Here is a 25,498-nt window from a genome sequence, read left to right as displayed (position 1 = left end):
ATCATCTGATACAGCACAGATTCTTACACACAATCATCTGATACAGCACAGATTCTTACACACAATCATCTGATACAGCACAGATTCTTACACACAATCATCTGATACAGCACAGATTCTTACACACAATCATCTGATACATCACAGATTCTTACACACAATCATCTGATACAGCACAGATTCTTACACACAATCATCTGATACAGCACAGATTCTTACACACAATCATCTGATACAGCACAGATTCTTACACACAATCATCTGATACAGCACAGATTCTTACACACAATCATCTGATACAGCACAGATTCTTACACACAATCATCTGATACAGCACAGATTCTTACACACAATCATCTGATACAGCACAGATTCTTACACACAATCATCTGATACAGCACAGATTCTTACACACAATCATGTGATACAGCACAGATTCTTACACACAATCATCTGATACAGCACAGATTCTTACACACAATCATGTGATACAGCACAGATTCTTACACACAATCATCTGATACAGCACAGATTCTTACACACAATCATGTGATACAGCACAGATTCTTACACACAATCATCTGATACAGCACAGATTCTTACACACAATCATCTGATACAGCACAGATTCTTACACACAATCATCTGATACAGCACAGATTCTTACACACAATCATCTGATACAGCACAGATTCTTACACACAATCATCTGATACAGCACAGATTCTTACACACAATCATCTGATACAGCACAGATTCTTACACACAATCATCTGATACAGCACAGATTCTTACACACAATCATCTGATACAGCACAGATTCTTACACACAATCATCTGATACAGCACGGATTCTTACACACAATCATCTGATACAGCACGGATTCTTACACACAATCATCTGATACAGCACAGATTCTTACACACAATCATCTGATACAGCACAGATTCTTACACACAATCATCTGATACAGCACAGATTCTTACACACAATCATCTGATACAGCACAGATTCTTACACACAATCATCTGATACAGCACAGATTCTTACACACAATCATCTGATACAGCACAGATTCTTACACACAATTATCTGATACAGCACAGATTCTTACACACAATCATCTGATACAGCACAGATTCTTACACACAATCATCTGATACAGCACAGATTCTTACACACAATCATCTGATACAGCACAGATTCTTACACACAATCATCTATACGCTGCCAAAAATTCATAAACAGCAACAGAACCGCAGGCCAGGGACGGACTGGCCAGGAGAACAGGGAGGTAATTGCCCCCAGGCCAGGGACGGACTGGCCAGGAGAACAGGGAGGTAATTGCCCCCGGGCCAGGGATGGACTGGCCAGGAGAACAGGGAGGTAATTGCCCCCGGGCCAGGGATGGACTGGCCAGGAGGACAGGGAGGTAATTGCCCCCGGCCCAGGGATGGACTGGCCAGGAGGACAGGGAGGTAATTGCCCCCAGGCCAGGGATGGACTGGCCAGGAGGACAGGGAGGTAATTGCCCCCAGGCCAGGGATGGACTGGCCAGGAGGACAGGGAGGTAATTGCCCCCGGGCCAGGGATGGACTGGCCAGGAGGACAGAGAGGTAATTGCCCCCGGGCCAGGGACGGACTGGCCAGGAGGACAGGGAGGTAATTGCCCCCAGGCCAGGGATGGACTGGCCAGGAGGACAGGGAGGTAATTGCCCCCGGGCCCAGGGATGGACTGGCCAGGAGGACAGGGAGGTAATTGCCCCCAGGACAGGGACGGACTGGCCAGGAGGACAGGGAGGTAATTGCCCCCGGGCCAGGGACGGACTGGCCAGGAGGACAGGGAGGTAATTGCCCCCGGGCCAGGAATGGACTGGCCAGGAGGACAGGGAGGTAATTGCCCCCGGGCCAGGGACGGACTGGCCAGATGGACAGGGAGGTAATTGCCCCCGGGCCAGGGACGGACTGGCCAGGAGGACAGGGAGGTAATTGCCCCCTGGCCCAGGGACGGACTGGCCAGGAGGACAGGGAGGTAATTGCCCCCGGGCCAGTGACGGACTGGCCAGGAGGACAGGGAGGTAATTGCCCCCGGGCCAGGGATGGACTGGCCAGGAGGACAGGGAGGTAATTGCCCCCGGGCCAGGGATGGACTGTCCAGGAGGACAGGGAGGTAATTGCCCCCGGGCCAGGGACGGACTGGCCAGGAGGACAGGGAGGTAATTGCCCCCGGGCCAGGGACGGACTGGCCAGGAGGACAGGGAGGTAATTGCCCCCGGGCCAGGGACGGACTGGCCAGGAGGACAGGGAGGTAATTGCCCCCTGGCCCAGGGATGGACTGGCCAGGAGGACAGGGAGGTAATTGCCCCCGGGCCAGGGATGGACTGGCCAGGAGGACAGGGAGGTAATTGCCCCCGTGCCAGGGATGGACTGGCCAGGAGGACAGGGAGGTAATTGCCCCCGGGCCAGGGATGGACTGGCCAGGAGGACAGGGAGGTAATTGCCCCCGGCCCAGGGACGGACTGGCCAGATGGACAGGGAGGTAATTGCCCCCGGGCCAGGGATGGACTAGCCAGGAGGACAGGGAGGTAATTGCCCCCAGGACAGGGACGGACTGGCCAGGAGGACAGGGAGGTAATTGCCCCCGGGCCAGGGACGGACTGTCCAGGAGGACAGGGAGGTAATTGCCCCCGAGCCAGGGATGGACTGGCCAGGAGGACAGGGTGGTAATTGCCCCAGGCCAGGGACGGACTGGCCAGGAGGACAGGGAGGTAATTGCCCCCGGGCCAGGGATGGACTGGCCAGGAGGACAGGGAGGTAATTGCCCCCGGGCCAGGGATGGACTGGCCAGGAGGACAGGGAGGTAATTGCCCCCAGGACAGGGATGGACTGGCCAGGAGGACAGGGAGGTAATTGCCCCCGGGCCAGGGATGGACTGGCCAGGAGCACAGGGAGGTAATTGCCCCCAGGCCAGGGATGGACTGGCCAGGAGGACAGGGAGGTAATTGCCCCCAGGACAGGGATGGACTGGCCAGGAGGACAGGGAGGTAATTGCCCCCGGGCCAGGGATGGACTGGCCAGGAGGACAGGGAGGTAATTGCCCCCGGGCCAGGGACGGACTGGCCAGGAGGACAGGGAGGTAATTGCCCCCGGGCCAGGGATGGACTGGCCAGGAGGACAGGGAGGTAATTGCCCCCGGGCCAGTGACGGACTGGCCAGGAGGACAGGGAGGCTATTGCCCCCGGGCCAGGGATGGACTGGCCAGGAGGACAGGGAGGTAATTGCCCCCGGGCCAGGGATGGACTGGCCAGGAGGACAGGGAGGTAATTGCCCCCGGGCCAGGGATGGACTGGCCAGGAGGACAGGGAGGTAATTGCCCCCAGGCCAGGGATGGACTGGCCAGGAGGACAGGGAGGTAATTGCCCCCCGGCCCAGGGATGGACTGGCCAGGAGGACAGGGAGGTAATTGCCCCCCGGCCCAGGGATGGACTGGCCAGGAGGACAGGGAGGTAATTGCCCCCGAGCCAGGGATGGACTGGCCAGGAGGACAGGGAGGTAATTGCCCCCGAGCCAGGGATGGACTGGCCAGGAGGACAGGGAGGTAATTGCCCCCAGGCCAGGGATGGACTGGCCAGGAGGACAGGGAGGTAATTGCCCCCGAGCCAGGGATGGACTGGCCAGGAGGACAGGGAGGTAATTGCCCCCGAGCCAGGGATGGACTGGCCAGGAGGACAGGGAGGTAATTGCCCCCGGGCCAGGGATGGACTGGCCAGGAGGACAGGGAGGTAATTGCCCCCGAGCCAGGGATTGACTGGCCAGGAGGACAGGGAGGTAATTGCCCCCGGGCCAGGGATGGACTGGCCAGGAGGACAGGGAGGTAATTGCCCCCCGGCCCAGGGATGGACTGGCCAGGAGGACAGGGAGGTAATTGCCCCCGGGCCAGGGATGGACTGGCCAGGAGGACAGGGAGGTAATTGCCCCCAGGCCAGGGACGGACTGGCCAGGAGGACAGGGAGGTAATTGCCCCCGGGCCAGGGATGGACTGGCCAGGAGGACAGGGAGGTAATTGCCCCCAGGCCAGGGACGGACTGGCCAGGAGGACAGGGAGGTAATTGCCCCTGAGCCGGTCAGATTTGAAAAAATTGGGTCCAGGCAGCAGAGGAAAAAAGCTGTGTGTGTGCACTTAACATTCCGGCCAGCAGGTGGAGCTGCAGAGCCCAGCAGCTCCTCTCCTCTCCTGGGCTTCCTGCAGTGACAATGGTAATGGGAAGTGAGTGTTTGTATACGTATTTACAGTATGTATCTATGTCATAACTTATATAGCGCCATTAATGTACACAGCGCTTCACTGCAGTAACACATGTGACAATCATATAAATAACACATAAAGGGGAGACGTTCTTCAGACACAAAAGTAACGTTTAGGAAAAGGAGTCCCTGCTCTGAAGAGCTTACAATCTAATTGGTTGGTAGGAAGGTCGTACAAAGACAGCAGGACACTTTCTTTTTCTAATTTATGTGTTGTATATACGTCTTTGCTTGTCGGATATTTCCTAATATAAGTTTACATGACATTGTCGGTCCACTCCCTGATTTGAGTGCTGCATAAAAGGAGCTGGGTTTTTTTTGCCTCTGCAAGTGCCTGTTCTGACATGAAGGTATGCAAAGCGGTTCCCTTTGGGTAGTTGGAATTCTATGTGTAGTTCTTAGAAGGATTGTATACCGGTGCGAGCGGTGTCGAAGATTTGTGTGAGGGATGTTATTCCCTTTTCTTTCCATTGTAGGAAAGTGTTTCCCATGTCCTCAGCCAGGAATTCTGGGTTACACAAGGGCATAAATACTATTTCCGATTTGCTAAGTTTGCATTTATTCCGGATGGTTCTCCAGGCTATTCTTGTAGCTTTCAGTAAGAGAGAGTTCACTAGGTGTTTTGGAATCATTTTTTTTCTACATGGACTAATGCTGCTGGATTCCAGTTGTCCATATATTGTTTTTCCATTTCAGGGTTTGTGAAGGGATTCGATTAGCCATCCAGTCTCTTGAATATCTTAAAAGGCATGCTCAGTTATAGTATCGTATATTTGATAGTGCAACATCTCCGTCCCTTAGACTCAGCTGCAATTTAGTAAAAATGATTTTCGTTTTCTTCCTGTTCCATACAAATCTTACAAAACTTCTATGAAGTTCTTTTATATCTTTATTTTTGAGTGATATTGGTAGCATCAGTAGAGGGTACAATAATTTGGAGAATTACATCACTGTGATCAGATTAGCCCAACCCCAAAATGAGAGCTATAGTTTTTCCAATTTGTTCAGCTCATTTTTCACTTTATGATGGGAGTGATATTTCATTTATACAGGTAATTGAGATCATTTCGGATATGTATCCTCAAATATTTGATTTGGGTATAAGCTCAGATATATCATTTTATATCTATTTTATTTTTTATGTCTGGGTTACCTTTAACTACAGGGAGTGCTTCAGATTTATTAAAATTGATCGTATATCCAGAAAATCTATTAGTTGTATTAACTATTGCAGGTAGAGATATTTTTGGTTTGGATACAAAGTTTCCCATTTGCCAATTTGAATACCTCTGAACTCCTTCATCTGGTTCAAACATACCAATAATGTTTCTAAGGACATGATAAATAACAGCGGAGATAGTGCCTTTCTGATTGTTGGTTATTGACCATTATTGACGCTTCTGTTTTTCTGTATATTTATACAGGGCATACTGGACACCTAACAAGCTCCTATTGAACCCCCAAAATGACCACAACATATATATAAGCATATGAGTGTCACAGAGGAGTGCTACTGAGCATGGCAATATATATTTTTAAAACCAGAGACAGAACATAAAACACAGACAAAGCTCAGTTTTTAGCACATCCAGTGAGACTCATACACGGTACAGTGCCTAAATATATATGTATAAATATCTAATAAGTAAAATGGTCTTTTAGTTTGACATTTTTGGCCAAAATTGTTGTAAGCCCCTGAGCCAACGCCAAGGCAGACCACATATCAGGGGTCCCTAACGCTAATATAAATTCTTAATAACCTGTGTAATAACAGGAAGAATGATTTATAGTAAATCTGTCAATATTAGTTGCAAAGTTCTGAGTCTGACTGAAGCTTTTATTAACCTGTACATTACCAGGAAAAGCACTCTGTATTAGAGATGTCACAGCCAAACTGCAAGCAGGCAAGTTCCCCTGAGTGGAAGATGCTATGGAGTGAGCCCATAACCATTTAAATGTGGGAGGGGGTGAGCTTAAATTAGGAAGGAGGTTGCCACCCTCCAATCAGCCATGACTAGCTGGACAAGAATTGTAAAACATACTGGACACCTAACAAGCTCCTATTGAACCCCCAAAATGACCACAACATATATATAAGCATATGAGTGTCACAGAGGAGTGCTACTGAGCATGGCAATATATATTTTTAAAACCAGAGACAGAACATAAAACACAGACAAAGCTCAGTTTTTAGCACATCCAGTGAGACTCATACACGGTACAGTGCCTAAATATATATGTATAAATATCTAATAAGTAAAATGGTCTTTTAGTTTGACATTTTTGCCAAAATTGTTGTAAGCCCCTGAGCCAAGTCAGACTCAGAACTTTGCAACTAATATTGACAGATTTACTATAAATCATTCTTCCTGTTATTACACAGGTTATTAAGAATTATATTAGCGTTAGGGACCCCTGATATGTGGTCTGCCTTGGCGTTGGCTCAGGGGCTTACAACAATTTTGGCCAAAAATGTCAAACTAAAAGACCATTTTACTTATTAGATATTTATACATATATATTTAGGCACTGTACCGTGTATGAGTCTCACTGGATGTGCTAAAAACTGAGCTTTGTCTGTGTTTTATGTTCTGTCTCTGGTTTTAAAAATATATATTGCCATGCTCAGTAGCACTCCTCTGTGATACTCATATGCTTATATATATGTTGTGGTCATTTTGGGGGTTCAATAGGAGCTTGTTAGGTGTCCAGTATGTTTTACAATTCTTGTCCAGCTAGTCATGGCTGATTGGAGGGTGGCAACCTCCTTCCTAATTTAAGCTCACCCCCTCCCACATTTAAATGGTTATGGGCTCACTCCATAGCATCTTCCACTCAGGGGAACTTGCCTGCTTGCAGTTTGGCTGTGACATCTCTAATACAGAGTGCTTTTCCTGGTAATGTACAGGTTAATAAAAGCTTCAGTCAGACTCAGAACTTTGCAACTAATATTGACAGATTTACTATAAATCATTCTTCCTGTTATTACACAGGTTATTAAGAATTTATATTAGCGTTAGGGACCCCTGATATGTGGTCTGCCTTGGCGTTGGCTCAGGGGCTTACAACAATTTTGGCCAAAAATGTCAAACTAAAAGACCATTTTACTTATTAGATATTTATACATATATATTTAGGCACTGTACCGTGTATGAGTCTCACTGGATGTGCTAAAAACTGAGCTTTGTCTGTGTTTTATGTTCTGTCTCTATTTATACAGGGCCGCTGACAGGGGGGAGAGCCGGGACAAGTGTCCCAGTGGGGCCCAGCTGGCTGACGCTGGAAGTTGGGTCCGGCCAGACCCCGACCCAGGGAGGGAGGGGGGATGGCCTGGTCGAAATTCTAGAATTTCTTTCTTTTCTTCATCTTCTTTCTTCATCTGTTAATCCAAAAACCACGTGTTAAGTCCACAACACGATGTTGGCACGTCGGATTCTTAAGGTAAAATGAGGCGTCAAGGCCTTAAATATGGCCTGTGATGTCACATTTTTAGTTCAGATGGTACAACTCCAATCTGATTTGATGCTGTATCATGTGCCCACCTCTTTTTTTTTGGAGAAGGATGTGACGTCATCTCCAAGGGAGGTATGTCACATCCTTCAAACCACATGGCCATATCACATGGTATTAGAGCCAATGGGATTGTCTTCAATCCCAATGGTTGCTGTACCATGTGATAGGTTACCTTAGTTCAAAGGGATGTGACATCATCCCTTAAAGTGACATCACATCCTTTTGAACGAAAAGTAACCTATCACATGGTACAGCAGCCAATGGGATTGAATACAATCCCATTGGCTGTAATACCATGTGATATAGCCATGTGGTTTGAATCTTTATCCGAATGATTAGCGGTTTTAATTAATTATTTCTTGTGTTGGATCCTGCTTTTAATTGATGTGTTGGATAGTGGATTTATTAATTAATTTATTTATTAGCTACTGGTTAAAATTAATTTAAAAAATTGGTTAGTGCTTTTATTTATTTCATTTGTTGGCTAGTGTTTTTATTGATTGAATTGTGGTGTTAATGTGCTTGTGTATATGTTTGATTATTGTTTCATTTTGGCCTTCATGCTTTTTATTAGGGTGACCATTGAATGCTATAGTGGCTTATCATGCCCATATTACATGGGTATGATCTACCACTGTGCCAATCAATGGGTACAGGGTGGGTATAGTGGTCCCGGGGTGGGTGGTTAGGCCTCCCAGGTGGCTAGCAGGGGCGGGAGATAACCCCTTACTTACTATAGTGGTTATTAACCACTACAGTGATTAAGGGTTTAGGGGCCATTAGATTGTATTATTTATGGTATTCTTTCTGACAACGGAGGATTGGCCCTGCAGTATGCTGCTGACAAGGATGCCCTTCATTATTGGCAGGGGTAAGTAGAACGTTTTTTATTTACTTTATTTCTACTGCCTGGCTAATGTTTGTTTTCATAATATCTGGATAATAGTTATTTTGCCCATTACTGTACTGTATGTGTTTGGTGGGGGGGGGGAGGTGTTTTTATTGAACTGTATGCCAACGTAATTTTTTTACAACAGGATTGGTACCGCAGGACAGAGGGGACCCAAAGGGGCTACCCCGAGGACTCCAGACACCCGCGGGGACCACCTGGGGGCCCACGGACCCCAGCAGGGACCACCCAGGAACCCCAGCTTTCCTCTGGTTTAAATCCTCTGTTTAAAAAAATAAATGATGGTTTCATGTGGGAGCACAGGGGTTTTTGTGTATTGTGGTTAGTACATATTGTAATGTTTATTGGGGGCTGAGGGGGTGAATGAAGGGCAAAATACCCGCTTCACTCACCCCCTCTGCCCCCAATAAAGCTGCTGTAGTTCCTTAACCCCTTCGTTGCCTTAGCGGTGAGCCGCTAAGATAATGAAGTTGACTATAAATGCATTTCCGGGGTCTTCGGTGGGGAAGGTGGGGACTCCCGGCATCAATCCCATGCAGGAAAAGGCATTTCTTTTCTATGTCCCGTCTCGTCGCTTATCAGCAGCTTCTCACCACCTTCCTGCAAACTTTTCCTTGCAAGGCGATTTTGAAAGGAAATCTCTATTGTAGAGCCGCGATTAGCCTCAATAAGATAATCAGGACAACTAGAATAGCACGAGTTTGAAATCCTGGCGGTCAGTGGTTTATTGCCGCGCGTTTGGCGATTTTTTTTTTCTCAACAAAAACATTTGACGAAAATCTCTCTTATCGCCGACACATCGGGGCTTACTGAATAGCAGTAGGCTTTTTTGGCAATAAGGTGGCGATAAGTGATTTATCGGAGCTTAGTGCATTGGCCCCATAATTGTTTTTTTTTTTTTTAATTAAATCTGAATATTTGCACTTGCGAATAAATGCCATATTTGCGTTGAATTATAATGTTGGCAAACAATTTGCCCATCTCTATAGATAAAAACATTTAGTCACACCATCTTGTCCAGGAGTGACCAAACTCCAGTCCCCAAGGGCCACCAACAGGTCACGTTTTCAGGATATCCCAGCATCAGCACCGGTGGCTGTCAGTGGCTCAGTCAAAAACTGCACCACCTGTGCTGAAGCAGGGATATACTGACAACCAAACCTGTTGGTGGCCCTTGAGTACTGGAGTTGGCCACACGATCTAGTCTGTTACGATGGTTTGTCCACATAGTGTACATGTCATTGCATTAGCGTGGAATGTTTCAGCCATGCAGGCACGGTGACAATATGTAACTGCACAATACATTAAAGCAGAAGGGGCCTCACTTTCTCTGTGTAATGAAGGAGACAATTCCCAGTGATTTTTCAGTCATGAGATCACGATGATTTTTGAGCAGATTTGTGGTACCTGGCTTTTTGATGGCTATCTCTTGTTCCTGCACCACGTACTACCTCACTTGTTTCCTGTGAAGTTAAAGCCCGGGAGTAGCACACACTCTTCTTATCTCTCACCCTTTCCCTAGTATGTGGCAGGCACCTTATAAAGTGATTGTTACCTGCAGTGCTTGAGTTTTATATTACTGTTTTCCACCCACATCAATAAGTGGTGGTAAGGGGATAATGTTAGTTTAGTGACACGTTGTGCATTATGTATCCAATGCTTCCCTGCTTTACAGATGAATGTATCCCAAAGTCGGGTAAATGGCTGTCGCGTATAAAGAGATACTGTACAAGCTTTAATAGGAAACAGTGACAGTTTGGCTCACATTCCGGGGTTATTTCTTGCGATGTGCTTGATTAGTTCCGTTGTTTGCTGTGATCTTTTCTGCCGTGCCAGTAATATTGGGTTTTGTTTGGTGCATTTCAGCTCACCAACCAGAAGTACATTTCCAAATTGTTAAAATATTTTTTTAATGACCAGAACCCTTCTTTTTTACTTTTTATGGAACAATTCTGTATGTTACTGAAATTAAAGCAGCAGTTCCCCCTACTCATTTCCTCCCTCCCCCTTTGTTTTACATGGGTGTGAAACCAGGGGACCCCAGAGCAGAAAAGCACTATTTTCAGGTTTGTGACCCCTCTGTTTCCTGATAAACTGGAGGGTTGAGCAAGTATGTTCCCCTCCAGGTGAAACAAAATGGCGGTTTAAATCTCCCAAATCACAAGGGCCAATAGGAAGATACAATGTCATCCGTTGGTGCTTCCTATTGGCCTGCAGGGGATTTAAATAACCATAAGTACAGGCGCTAAGTTTTCTGGTATGTATCTTGTAAACCAGGGGGTCCCTGGGGCTGAAATTAATGTGGTTCAGGTCCAGGGACCCTCTGATTCCCACCAGTCATATCCACCATGTGTACAACAGAAGACAGGGCTGCCCAATGCTACAAGTTTAAATACTTCAATAATAATAGTAATTACTTGGTTATTTAGTTAAACCCTTTGGCCAAAGCGTCGTAAGCCTGCATACCAAACGTCAAGGTATAACCAAAAATGCAGGTCCTACACTACACTGTGAACCCTTCCTGTTACCTCTGTATGAGGGGAAGTAACTGCAGTGAGTCTTGTCCATTCAGCAAAATGCCAGAACCTCCCAAGTTAAAAAGGTGGGGAGGGGTGAGCTCTGGGAGGAGGTGCCACCTACCTCCATTTAACTCGCCAAGTTGTTACTATTATTATTGAAGTATTTAAACTTTGTACTTATTACCATATATGTTTTGTCAATTTGATGTAGCATTGGGCACCCCTGTCTTTTGTTGTATACATTTGCCACACCTAGTAGCACTCATTTTGGCATAAATATATATTCATGATGTGGTGGGTGTAGGAGTTTGAGCTAACTGGGAATGTGTGTGTGTTAATCAATGTCCCCCATGTGCCATACATGATGTTGGACCTAAATGGATTCTAATTTAGCCGTTCTCCTTTGGGGCTTCTATATTTTTGCTATGGCCGGCAGAACTGGAGCTAATGCTTTAATTGTGTCACTAATGACTTGTGTTCTCAAGAGTCTCTGCATCTTTCTTCTTATAATACTCCTATCTTTTCCAACCAACATTCTGCTAGCTTTGTAGCCTCTGGTTGCTTTTGCTTATTGGATATGATATCCCCATTGTCACTTCCATGTTGGGTGGTTGTCAGGACAATGCCCCTGTGAATGTATTCTTCCCAAGAAGAAATGTATACCAAAAGCCAGTTGAATTAACATTGTATAATGGAAAATGGAAATACATGCTGTTTTAAATTCATGGTTACTTCTTTTTGCTTATCGTATTTATTGCAACAGAGGTGAAGATTAAATATGTTATAGTTTTTAATTAATAGGCTCTTTAAAAAAAAAAAACTAATCACAACATTCCACAACACAATTACTATCAGGAATGTACATCCTGTGTTTGGCAGTGAAGATCAAACATGTTATATTATGTTATTGTGCAATGCTGTTGTTTTATTTTTAAGACTAATTTAGGAGTATCTCAACATACGCTTTTCTGAAAACCACAGTAGATAATAAAAATAAGGATTTTATTGCACCTTCAAAAGAAACACAACTCATCCCAAGGAAAATTATGTTTATTGGACTCATTAAACATTTCCAAAGTCTTAAAGTCATTGAAATATGTCTGAGTCTAATGGAGGCCTCAACTACAAACGTTGTTCTCAGCTTGTTGAATTTATGCCCCATGGGGTCTCATGCAGTAAAGTCCAATAGAAAAAATCGCCACTATTTTTAATTCGCCCTTTTTGACAGCGCTGCTATCATGGAATGCAGAAAGCCCCGAATATCTGTGATGATCGTCTCTCTGAGAACTAGGAAATGGTGTGGCGTGTTCAACAATGTTATTGTGGCATTGGACGATAATCTCGCGAGACCAGCAATTTCTCGAGCGGCCTATTTAAATGCTGCATTTATTTGTAATCTTTCTCTGTGTTGTTGGGAGTGAGTGAGAGACAGACAGAGCGAGGCGTTTGGAAGATTTGGGATTGCTAAAGTTGGTGTGTATTTTGAGAGATTTGTCTTGTGGTGTTTTGTTTTGTTAACACATTTGTTTTATTGTGAGTTTGAAAGTGTTTTGTGAGTGTGTTGTTTAATTTGTTTATCTGTTATTTGTGAGAGCTGGGTATGGACGGGAGGCATGGGAGTCAGAAGAGTGATGGTGGGGTGAGTGCTGGGGATGAGTGCTGGTGCTGAGGTGAGTGGTGTTCGGGTGAGAAGGCGTGGGAGTGCAAATGGTAGTCAGGGGTTGTGATGGTGGGGTGACTAGTGGTGGTGGGGTGACTGATGGTGGTGGGGTGACTGATGGTGGTGGGGTGACTGATGGTGGTGGGGTGACTGATGGTGGTGGGCTTCTTCAGTCTGTTGCACCAGAAGAAGGGGAGTCCAGTCAGCAGCAGCCGAGCTCAGTGGTTGCAGCTGGGCATAAGAAGCATATAGAAAAAAAAACGAAATGTACGATTCAACGATGAAGAGAATAAAGTCCTTGTTACTGCTATTTTGGAGCATTTTGATCGGCTATATGGGAACTTAGTAAGTACTAAAATCAATTGCAATGACTGTAAAAAATGTAATAGCCATCTATGACCTAACATTTATGAATTCGCATTGAATGGACATTTACATATAAATGTCATTGTTTATATAAACACATGTTATCATTGAGTGTTTACAACCAGGATACGAATCGAGAAATTTTATAATTGTATGTAAATATTACATATTCTCATTCATTATTTGCTTAGTATGTATCCACATTTTTTAATCTTCATGTGCCACACATATTATTTATCAAACAACATGTTAAACAAATGTTAGAAGCATTCTCACTTTTTATTTTAAATACATTTGGAATATAAGATATTTACATGAACAACTTAATTTTGTTATATCTAAAGGCAAGACCAGTTCACATGTCAAAAAGGATTTGTGGGAACAGATTAGACTGTCTGTGTCCACCTGTGGAACTCATGATAACTGCCGAAAGCGATTTGATGATATTAAACGGAAATTGAAGGCAAAATTGCAAAGTGCAGGTTTACATGCTTCAGGCACTGGAGAGGACCTCCAGCCCCCAATCTAAGGCTGACTCCGTTGGAGGAGAACCTGAGTGAAAAATTGTTACCCGTCATGGTTGAAGGCTTATCTGTTGATAGGGATATCGGGGTGTACGATCACACATTTCCCCCAGGTCAGTACTTTTGAAGGAGTAACCATTTTCAATTGGAATGTTATTTAATAAAAATTAAAATAACAATATCATTAGTGTTTCAGATTGTTTATTGTGTTATAATGACATAATTTTATAGTGTATGTGAACAAAATAATACTTAATACATTCGTTTTATGTAGACTCACAGAAGAAACGGTATTACACACCCCTTCATACATATCTGCATTCACATAGTATGTAGTAGTATTCACATTGTATTTTACATTATTATATGTCTCAATTTCTAACATTTGTAATATGTAGCATAGTGAAAAAGTGAATATAAAGTCGCGAACAACTTAAATGTGAAATTAAAAGTAGTGAATGTGTAGAACTAATATAAATTACACAAAATAAAATAAAAATAGTGACAATCAAAAAATGAAATTTGAGATAAGGCACGTAGTAATTTCTTGGCTCGTATGTCCAGCCTACTCACAAGATGTAGATGGATAAAAGGTAGTTTGTAAGAAGGGCTGCTACCCGTATGGAATGAATGTAGTCAGGATCCCCCCTCAAAGGCACAGTCAGCGATGTGATGAGTTATGCGAGAGATGAGAAAAAGCTACATAGTGCGATCAGGGTACATTCATACCAGCATACATACTGTACTTCTGGGGAAGTCGGATACAGTTTTTGAACTGGGCGAAACGCGTTGAGTGGTACCTTTTTGATCCTGAAGGCGATCCGTTGTTCACCAGCCCATCAGCCGTGACGTTACATGTTCCGACGGGCGCAAGAGAAGAAGCTCTAATCACAGATCACGAGCGGAGGAAGCTTGGAGAACCCAGGGGAGGTGGTGAGCAGTGCGGTGAACCTTCGTTTTCACTTATTAAGTGACATATGCTTGTTTTAAACTTGCACATTGTAAGTGCGCATTTTATATACTTTTTACATAAAGAATTTATCTACCAGCCTGATCGCACTATGTAGCTTTTTCTCATCTCACACATAACTCATCACATCGCTGACTGTGCCTTTGAGGGGGGATCCTGACTACATTCATTCCATACGGGTAGCAGCCCTTCTTGCCAACTGCCTTTTATCCGTCTACATCTTGTGAGTAGGCTGGACATACGAGCCAAGAAATCACTACGTGCCTTATCTCAATTTTGCTAACATCTACACTTATATTGTGTGTTCTCTTGTCCTTTCTTCCCTTACATGCTCCCCCTGGATTGTTTGAGAATAATATGTAGCATATACAGCTGCTGCTGATCACAGTTAAACTATCACATATACAAAGAGTAGAATTCATTATATAGTCTTAAGTACTCAGACTACAGATAATGTTATGTTAATATAGTTGACAATATTAACAACTGTCTTCTCTGAAATTTACATAGTGGCCCATTCATCTCCTGTAGGATAACAGGTGGCAACGCCTGCATCCCAACTGTCATCAAAATTAATGGAAGGTGAGGCCATGAAGTTTGTACAATATTATGTGTCAATTTATATGCCCCAACTACACATTCATATAACCATAGGACAGTTGCAAATGTGAGTGACATCGGCAGAGTTAGTAAATAAAAGTTATCACATCTGATGTTGCAGTCACATAAATGTAGTTATTGAGTTTCCCAATCAACAGAATTACTTATGATATAACACAAATATTCCATGTTGTTAAGATTCACACTCAATAGATACCGTTTTAATGTTGTTAAATTAGTCATGCGCAATTGTATTTCAGACATTACATTCATTATGACTATGATGTCAAAATTGAATGTGTTACTGACAATGAAATCAACACGCATTGTTACAGCAAACAATGTGAATGATATTTTAGTCAAACAGATATTCAATCTCCTGGACACATCTCAGGACTTGACGATTCACCGTGAATGTCTTTTGTTACGGATGTTGAGAGTCCGGAATCAAGCCATCATCAACTTGCTAGCGCATATTGTGATACTGCCCACCAAGAGAATTTGGCCTCAATAGAGCAATCTGAAGTTCGTTTATTGCAAATCCAAAACTCACGTCATCAACAATTGATGGGCGTTCAAGAAAGATAGTAGCTGAAATCAAAAATATAAAAGAAATCTTACTACAGAATACAGCAGAATTTAACATTCTCAGTAGCTCGATGCCATCTATTGTTGCAAGTTTCATTAAACAAAATGAGATGCGTGCCTTGCAATTGCCTATAAAGTACGCTTTCCTGCCTCATCAGAAGTTGGATCCTTAGATTGTGCTGTCTTTTCACCGGAGACATCTGTAGCACATTATCAAAAAACACATAGTGAAGCGTCTCTCCAAAGGGTCTTTCAATTATCTTCTCCAACTGTCATTGAACCATCAAATTTTTGCTCTTATCACTGGCTTATCGAGGTTTACTGAATCGCTATAGGCTTTTTTGGTGATAACTGGCTTATCGCTGCTTACTGCATGAGGTCCATGGTGTCTCATATAGTACGTTTTATCTGGCAGAAGTATTTGTTCTATGTTGTTACAATTTTTCAGCATCTTCCATTTAAGAAAAGTTAAATTATTCTTGTTTTCCTGCTATATTTTTTTTTTTAAAGCAATAAAAAAATATAATTCCACAGCACTCTTAAAATATATACAAAAAAAAAACTATTTTATTGCATGGTAAAAACAGTGGACGTTTTGGGCAAGGAATAAGCCCTTTATCCACAGTCCCACAGAAATTGCCTGTACTTTTAATTGCTACCGGTCATTCAGCAGTTTTTAGTTACAGATAATTATTGATGGTAAATATTTTTGCAGAGTCACCTAAAATTGCAGCCATTGTAGCACTGCTACACATATCACAGAGACGGTAAATCCAAATCACTGCAGCGCTGGAGTCACTGCCGCATTGTTACCACATTTACGCATATTCACTTAACTTGTCACTAGCAAAACGATTAGGTATTGATTAGGTTCATAATGCATTTGTTTTTGCGCATTCTGAAATACTAAGAAAAAATAACCCCAATCAAAGGAATTGTTACAATGTGGAGTATTGAACACATACGTTCTCTCCCGTTTCGACTACTGTAACCTCCTGCTGTCCGGCCTTCCTGCCTGTCACCTATCTCCCCTACAATCTATCCTAAACGCTGCTGCTAGAATCACTTTATTCTTTCTTAAATCTATCTCAGCGTCTCTCCCGTTGAAATCCCTCCCCTGGCTTCCTATTAAATTCCATATAACTTACAAAATTCTCCTCCTCACGTTTAAAGCTTTACACTCTTCTGCCCCTCCTTACATCTCAGCCCTAATTTATCACTATGCACCATCCCGACTCTTGCGTTCTTCTCAAGGATGTCTTCTTTCTACCCCCTTTTGTATCTAAAGCCCTCTCCCGTCTTAAACCCTTCTCACTGACTGCCCCACACCTCTGGAATGCCCTTCCCCTCAATATCCAACTAGCACCCTCTCTATCCACCTTTAAGAATCAACTTAAAACACACCTGCTTAACTAAGCATACCTGTAGGAGTAGCTCCGTGGCTGATACTATACACCGCATACATCGACCATGGCACCTTGCAGACGCAGTTACCAGAACCCCCTCCTACTGTCTATGTATGTTCTCCTTACTTACCACTTAGATTGTAAGCTCTTCAGAGCAGGGACTCCTTTTCCTAATGTAACTTTTATGTCTGAAGCGTTTATTTCCATCATGTGTTATATTATGTCACATGTATTACTGCCATGAAGTTTTATATACATAAATAGCGTTAAATAAATAAAGATATACATACATACATAAGTACTGTAGGTTCCTTGTTATTCTTACTTTAAGTTAACCACAACACAGGTTTTAGAAAGGCGTTAATAGCAAAAGGTCAACATCATTGTTCATTGAGTATCCTTTATGATTCTCTAAAAACAAAAATCTTTCCTGTGTCCAAAAGGCGACATTCCCAAACAGTGAGAAACTGGCAGAATTATTATAAGAGTGTCTCTGTTACGTACTGTAATGCATGACAACTCTTTGCTTTGTCAATTGTCAAAGTACTGAGTGTTGTCATATTAATAACTAAGTTGGTAGATTACGTTGAAATCCTTAATGTGGAAATACAAGTTGTAAGATGTTTTTTCTGCACTCAATGCAAAATGATATGGCGTGTGTGGCTGTGAAGAATAAATGGGCCAGTGAGAACCAGGCCTTTACATTTTGAAGTATTGAAGGTATTGGTAGATTTTATATTTTGGTGCAGTAGATACCGAAAAAGCCCATTGTAAGGATAATGCAGAAACTTACATAAAAGGGCTAATTTGAATGTAGTATAAACATACATTATTGGGAATTGTTAAACCACAGGAATAGATTAGTTATTTTATGAAGCCGATAACAGTGGGAAAAGGGTAAACCTCTTCTCTACAATGTCTCAGGGGATACAGTTACTTATTGGTCAATTCTTACAGCTGAGAACCAGAACTCTAAAGGTTAATGTTCACAATACACCAAAAACTAAGCAAGTGTTATGAAGTCTATGACCTTAAAGTAAACACATGGAGTGGCCAAGGGCAAGAAGTCTATTCTTGACCTTCTTAACCTGGGACAGTTTGATTAGATCTCAACCTTTCTGACACACATTGCCAAAAACCTAAAATAAATGATCGATAAGTGAGCTACGTTCCAACACGCTTCCCAAACGCGTGGCCCAGAGAGCCTTTAACATGTCACTAGGCTCATTCGGGGCCAGTGCAACCACTAGGCGACCGGGCGGCACATGCTGGGGGTGGCAGCAGAGGCTGGGTGGTTTGCCTAGGGTGCCAAACACCCTTGCACCTTCCCTGGTCCTTATTGCACAAGTACAGGGAAAATAGAATTAAACTAGAGGCATGCTGGCCCTGTTTTTAATATTTTTTTTGTGAGTCAAATTATCTTTGCCTGTTGCATGCACAGCATTATTGGTAGTGTAACTCTGGCTATTGTAGCAGATGACGTTTTGAACTGAGCAGTTCCTGTACGGCCGCACCGACTTCTGCTTCTGCTCTTATTGCATCACAAAATACATAAAACATGAACAAAATTGGATCTTTTCCATAGCAGCAACGAATGTGCAGCATGAAATAAATGGCACAAAATATCTTTTGTTTTTGGCTTTGATTTCAACTATTACATTTACTGGTAACTTATGGTAATGTAATGTAATGAGATCGCAGGAGGAGGTTGAGTTTTGAGAGTTAAACTGGCTTTTTTTTCAATAGAAATTTGAATTATGATAATAGTGTTTAAATGCAAAAATAGCTGATTTTGCAGAAATTTGCATCTCGCCTTGTTTATTAAACCTTTATCACATGTCTGGACTGTGCAAAAATGTACAGTCACATATACACTAACCCAGATGGATGTGGGGTGTGTGAAAGTGGTTAACAACAAAACTGGCAACCAAGTTCCCTCCCACCTGCCTGCATGGCATTAAGATGAGCTCACACGCCCCAACAATGCTCACACAGCACCCCAATTCCATCCACACCACCAGGATTCACTGTAGGTTGCGCTTGAGGGCTTACACCTTAGGAATTCTTGGTCCAAGAAAAATACACATTATTTAAATAAAAAAAATCCTAGTTTAACAAAACAAGCTGGTAAAACATGTCTGAAAGTAAGGACAGCCTCTTCAAACTTAAACAGGTTCAGATAAAGCTCAAAGACAATACAGGCATACCCCGCATTAACGTACGCAATGGGACCGGAGCGTGTATGTAAAGCGAAAATGTACTTAAAGTGAAGCACTACCTTTTTCCCACTTATCGATGCATGTACTGTACTGCAATCGTCATATACGTGCATAACTGATGTAAATAACGCATGTGTAACAGGCTCTATAGTCTCCCCGCTTGCGCACAGCTTCGGTACAGGTAGGGAGCTGGTGTTGCTGTTCAGGACGTGCTGACAGGCCCATGCGTGAGCTGCCGTTTGCCTATTGAACGATATGTACTTACTCGTGAGTGTACTTAAAGTGAGTGTCCTTAAACCGGGGTATGCCTGTACCTAATAAATATAATATTTAAAAGATTTGTATAGTTCCAAAGTGTGGGGAAACAGTTTCAGGCGAGAAGAATCCTGTGCATGATGGAAGCTCCATATGGGGCCTGGAACATTGTTTCTCCTCTGTTCTTGGCTGTTACAACAAATGAAGAATTGCATTGTGAACTTGTGAGTAGAGAAGTACTTTATACCTCTGCCCTAGAGGAGACCTGTATTTTGAGGAAATTGTTAGATTTAAAAGACTGAAAATAATGACAGTGCTGATGCAAAAGATAAATAACATACAGTAATAGAAGACCAGATAGTTTAGGAAAACATTTACGGAACAATATTACATTACCAAAAGCAGTCTTGTTAATGGTTACCTCAAATGACTTGTGATAGGGTTCCACAGGTGTATCCCCATCCCTTTTCTGTGACGCCATGTGACCGCTCAGCATCATTTGATGCCGCGTTGCCATGGCGACGCGTGCAGAAGACGACTGAATCCAGGTAAGTTGAGGTTGCAGACGCCTCACGCGGACCCCCGGCATTTAAATTAAATGCCTCGGGGAAGAGTGCAGGGCCTCTAAACACAGCAGTGATTTACTTTATTAAGCATTGGATTGATATTTGTCCTGTCTATAGTAATTTTAAGGAGTTTTAGCTTAAAGAACACACTAACAAAAAAGTTAACACCTTCACCGCCAGATCAAGGCAGCTCACATTTTGCTTGTTAACCCACAGGCTGTGATACTGTATCTCCATACACAGCTAGAAAGCGTACGTACCTCCCTCCGGCAGGCTGTTATTGGGGAGGAGAAGGCTCAATTACAGTACTTATATACCCAAATAGATTCATCTATAGTCCACGTGATGAGACAAACTGAGATACTTAGGAAATATGTGCGCACACAAATATGAACTTTTTTCCAAAAAAATATAGCATATTTCTCAGGTTCCTCTTCTACTTGTTATTGTTACAGGTACAATGCAAATTAAAAGTCACTACTGTAAGCGTCAAAATTATACATATTTCTGGAAAAAATCTCTCAAAGATTGACATAGTTTGGGATATCCTCCATCACATGGGCGTACATACATTATTATTATTATTATTATTGTTATCATTATAGTTTCAAATGTAATGAGTAACAGGTGGCAGCAGCATTTTATTCTGGAACTGATTAATTTGAATATACTGTATGTGATCCTTTTGAAATGATACTGTAGCTGCTAGTCTCCCAAGAGGAACAATGAGCCCTACATGTACTCACAGGGCCTTGGGGGGGCGGGGAGGGGGCGTGGGTGGGGGGGGGGGAAAGGGTCAAAATGTTAGTGCCAAAGAGAATTAGAAACCCTAATAAAGTGTGCCCGGCACCGGTAGGTTTGAAGGTGGTTATGTGACTTCGTACGTCTGTTCTTATACTGTTTGGAATGTTTGGGAAAAAATGCATCGTGGATAAATGGCGCAGAATAAGAAATGCTTTAAGTTGTTAACAGATTTTTTAGTATTTACGCCAGGTTCAGTTTGGCGTGCAGTTTGTATACCGTTTCACCTCCTTTTCTGGCACACGTATACACATTGTCTTCGTACATACCATTTACATTTGTGCGATATGGGAATTAGATTTGTTTGGACCAAAATACCGCACTAAAAAAAACATTCGTGCTAACGGGACACAATAGGAAAACAATGTGCACACGCGCAGTATAATCCTTACTTTCCGTGCATCAAAGTAACGCCAACAAACCCAGTTGTGATGCTTACCGGTATGGAGGTAAGTATCTCTTAAAGCAGGGTGTGCCTGGAGCTGAACTGAACACCGTCCAGCCCGGGGACCCCCTGCTTCAAACCTGTAATTAAAAAAATAACAACTTTAAAAACGCAATGCGCCTGTTCTGCTGCTTCAAATGCAATTCTGCATTCCTTATTTGAGGCAGATGCAGCGTAAATGCCGGTGTCTATATACATATCCGTGTTTCCCTTACAGAGCTTTACTGTAACAAGTTCAGAAAGAAAATGAAACCCATTCACAGATGGCTCACAGGCGCTCATCCGCTGGTGAACAGATTCCCTGGGATGGGATGGAGGTAAATATTACTTGGACAGAATACAATTGAAAAAAAATATTTAATATGGATGCAAAGGCCCAACACATACTAAGTACAACAAAGAGATGGAGGATAATGGGGCCGTCCCCAGCTCATTACTATACTTTGTGGCTGTTGCCAGACAATCTCTTTCATGTAGTTTATATATGTCGTTTTGTTAGGTGTAACCAATGTGTTGTGTACGTGATAAATACAGTTATAGCCTCAAGTGAATCATTTTGTTTGGAAGAGAATGATTGGAAACCGGAGACATGTTTTGCGTACTATAAAATAAACTTTAATTACATGAATATAATTGACCAAAGCTTTTTAATGTATAATATTATATCAATCGATGGAAATGGAGTTTAATATTTACACTGTAGGCCACAAACTGTTATTGTTTGCTAACTGTATTTACTTCTTATTGGTATTTATCAGTTTTAGGAAGTATTTTGTATATGTGTGAGCTACATATTAACGCTTTGAGTGTGCGCCACTCGCGATCACGTGACCGATTGTGATCGCTCCGTCACTGACAGGGTGGCCACCTTCTGTTGAAGGCTATCCCGGAGACTTCATAAAATAACATTTATTTACATATTTATTTCTCTTACCGGCGCCGGCATCTCCCGACATCCCGGCATCTCCATCTACCCCTGCAAGGTTCTGTCAGCATGGCTCCGCTAGGTGAAATGGCACGCGTTGCTATGACAACATGACATCACGTGCTATGTTGCCGATGTCTGCAGGGGGAGATGCCGCAGCCCAGAGATATGTGACCGAAACCCATAGTCTCCAGGTCAAACCCGGAGTTTTGGCGCCCCTGGTCACTGATGACAGAACAGAAGGCGAGGAGTTCTCACTTCATTATAAATCGCATCCAGAATGCGATCTCTCATGGAAAAACGCGCAGGAACTTTATGACGTAACTGCTAAGTCATGCGCGCCCTGGATCAGCCACGTGCCATGATGTAGTAGCTACCTCTCTAGGACACCAAAAAGGTTAAAGCAAATATAAATATTGCAATTGTCTCTCTGTGTCGTAGTTTAGGCTGGACAAATATACAGGATTTCTGTCATGACAGAACCGTATTATACAGGCGGTCCTCGTTATCCATTGCTTCACTTTACAACGGACGCATATCTGACGCATCACAATCCTATGGGGATGTTTTCCGACGCCGGCATGCCTTATCCAACGCTTACCGCAGCCGACTAACATGGGACTCACTTTACAACACATTCACTATCCCACGCTACTTTCCAGAACAGATTCCGTTGGGTAACCGAGGGCCGCCTGTAGTTGCAATTCCAAATATGGATGTAATTTGCTAGCATGTTGTATGCATATGATTTCTAGCAGGATATCCCAAAGATTCAAGTAGAATTGAACATAAGAATAAAAATCTAGTCAGAGAGGATGGAGGTTTTTTTTTTATCCTGGCAGAAAAAGACATGGAGGGTATGTTTAAAAGTCCGACAATTTAATTAACATCTGAGGTTTTTTATGTCATGAAAACGTCATCAATTATGGTAAAATATATCAAACACACATTCTTCGCTTGAACATCAAATTAGTGAATGTCTTGACAGTGCTTGGATTTGTTTTAGAGCTACTATTATTGCAGGAAATTCATGTTATGGCTCAAATTGCTGCCGGACTGTACAGTATGAAGGTTTAAAATACAGCTAAAGTTAGGATAAATCAGTCTCAAAAAGAGCGATTTTCGTTTTCCAGATTTTTGATTATTATTGCCAATACACTGCGCGGATTCAGTAATCTGCTGGCTTCTTTAGAATCCGCCGAGAGATTGCTGAATCCGCGGATTGGTTTCTACAGATCCGTCCATGGATTGTATCCAATGGTGAATATTGATGTATCCACGCAAATTAAAATCGTCCAAATCTGTTTGCAGATTTTACACCGTGAAACGGATTTTGGGGGGAAAATGCGAGAAAATCCAGGAAAAGGATTTGGGTGGATTCGACCGTCTCTAAATCTAAATCTAGGCGAGCGCAGGTAATACTTTTCTGTCAGAGTGGAAAAGTCCATAAAAAATACATTATTTTATTCACTTAAAAAGGAAGAAAATAAAAGAAACTCCTGACAATGATCAGGCTGTGCTGGGAAGATACTCTAAACCTATAACCTTTTGCAATGCCATCTGACACATAAAATATATATTCCTCTGCCACATCTCACTAGACAATAGTATTTTTGTGGACAGACGGTTAGGGCTTTTGTTTTAAATATCCAAATCAACAACAGGATGCTAAATAGACATGTTATTTCTGCCTTGCCAAAAATGCTTCTGGTATTTAAATATGTAAAATTGATGTTGTTAAAAATACATGGTAAATTTGGTATGTTGTAATTCTGTATAATCGATGTGGGTGTGGCTCAAAAATATCTCCTTACTGCATTATCACGTCTGGATAAAAGCAAGAATGTGTTTCTACTACTGAGAATAGACACTTTGCGGCTTTGGTGATAATTACAAAGGACCTTGCCTTGTTCAAGTCTTTGTGGGCATAGATTAAAGGCATGGGGTTTTTTTTTCTTTCTGGATCCATATGTAAACCAAGTAAAAATACATATGATGTGTCATATATAATCTCTCCCAAACTATACACAGCCCATTTATAAAGATGTACATTTAGAAAGAGGATACTAAGAGATTTGAAGTGGTGGAAATGTTATTGAATAGGCTCATATTTATCTTGCATACAGCAAATAGTGGAATCATCCTATAAACCCCAAAACATTGGATATTAATACAATCCCATACAGTACTGAATGTGTCCCACTGTTTGACAGCGATGTGAGAAATTATCTTGCGCTGGAGCTTCCTGCTAACCTCAGCTCTGCCCCCTTCTGGTGGCCACTGGTTCCTGCAGTAATGGCTTCTGAGGCAGCACACTGCAGGGAGAGCTGCGGCGTGCCAGCGGTGTCATAGGGCCCACCCTGCAATGCAGTCTGCGCCGGATACAGAGCCCCTAAGGGTCAGCCATGTCGGGCATGGTGTTCTCATGGCCAGGAGCCGGCACAGTGCCACCACGACATGCCCCCACCCTAGGCCGCGGAGACAGGGTCCGGGCAGCCACGAGTCAGGCCAGATACATAGTTACATAGATGTGATGATATTAGAATCTGCTTAAGATTACAGAACCCAAGGATCAGGAGGTTGGGAAGCAAGCTGCTGGGGCGCGGGTACCAGGGAGTATTAGTGGTGCTGCTGGGGCGTGGGTACCAGGGAGTATTAGTGGTGCTGCTGGGGCGTGGGTACCAGGGAGTATTAGTAGTGCTTCTGCCATCCACGTTCCTTCCTGTTTCAGTGAAGTGTGGGGGCCCGTGGTAGCTGTGCAATGGGCCCGTGGTAGCTGTGCAATGGGCCCATGTTAGCTGGACGGGGGGCCCGTGGTAGCTGGACGGGGGGCCTGTGGTAGCTGGACGGGGGGCCTGTGGTAGCTGGGCGAGGGGCCCGTGGTAGCTGGGTGAGGGACCCGTGGTAGTTGGGCGAGGGGCCCGT

Source organism: Ascaphus truei, chromosome 10 (assembly GCF_040206685.1).
Source record: "Ascaphus truei isolate aAscTru1 chromosome 10, aAscTru1.hap1, whole genome shotgun sequence".
NCBI classification, from domain to species: domain Eukaryota; kingdom Metazoa; phylum Chordata; class Amphibia; order Anura; family Ascaphidae; genus Ascaphus; species Ascaphus truei.
This window is presented reverse-complemented; position numbering follows the sequence as displayed.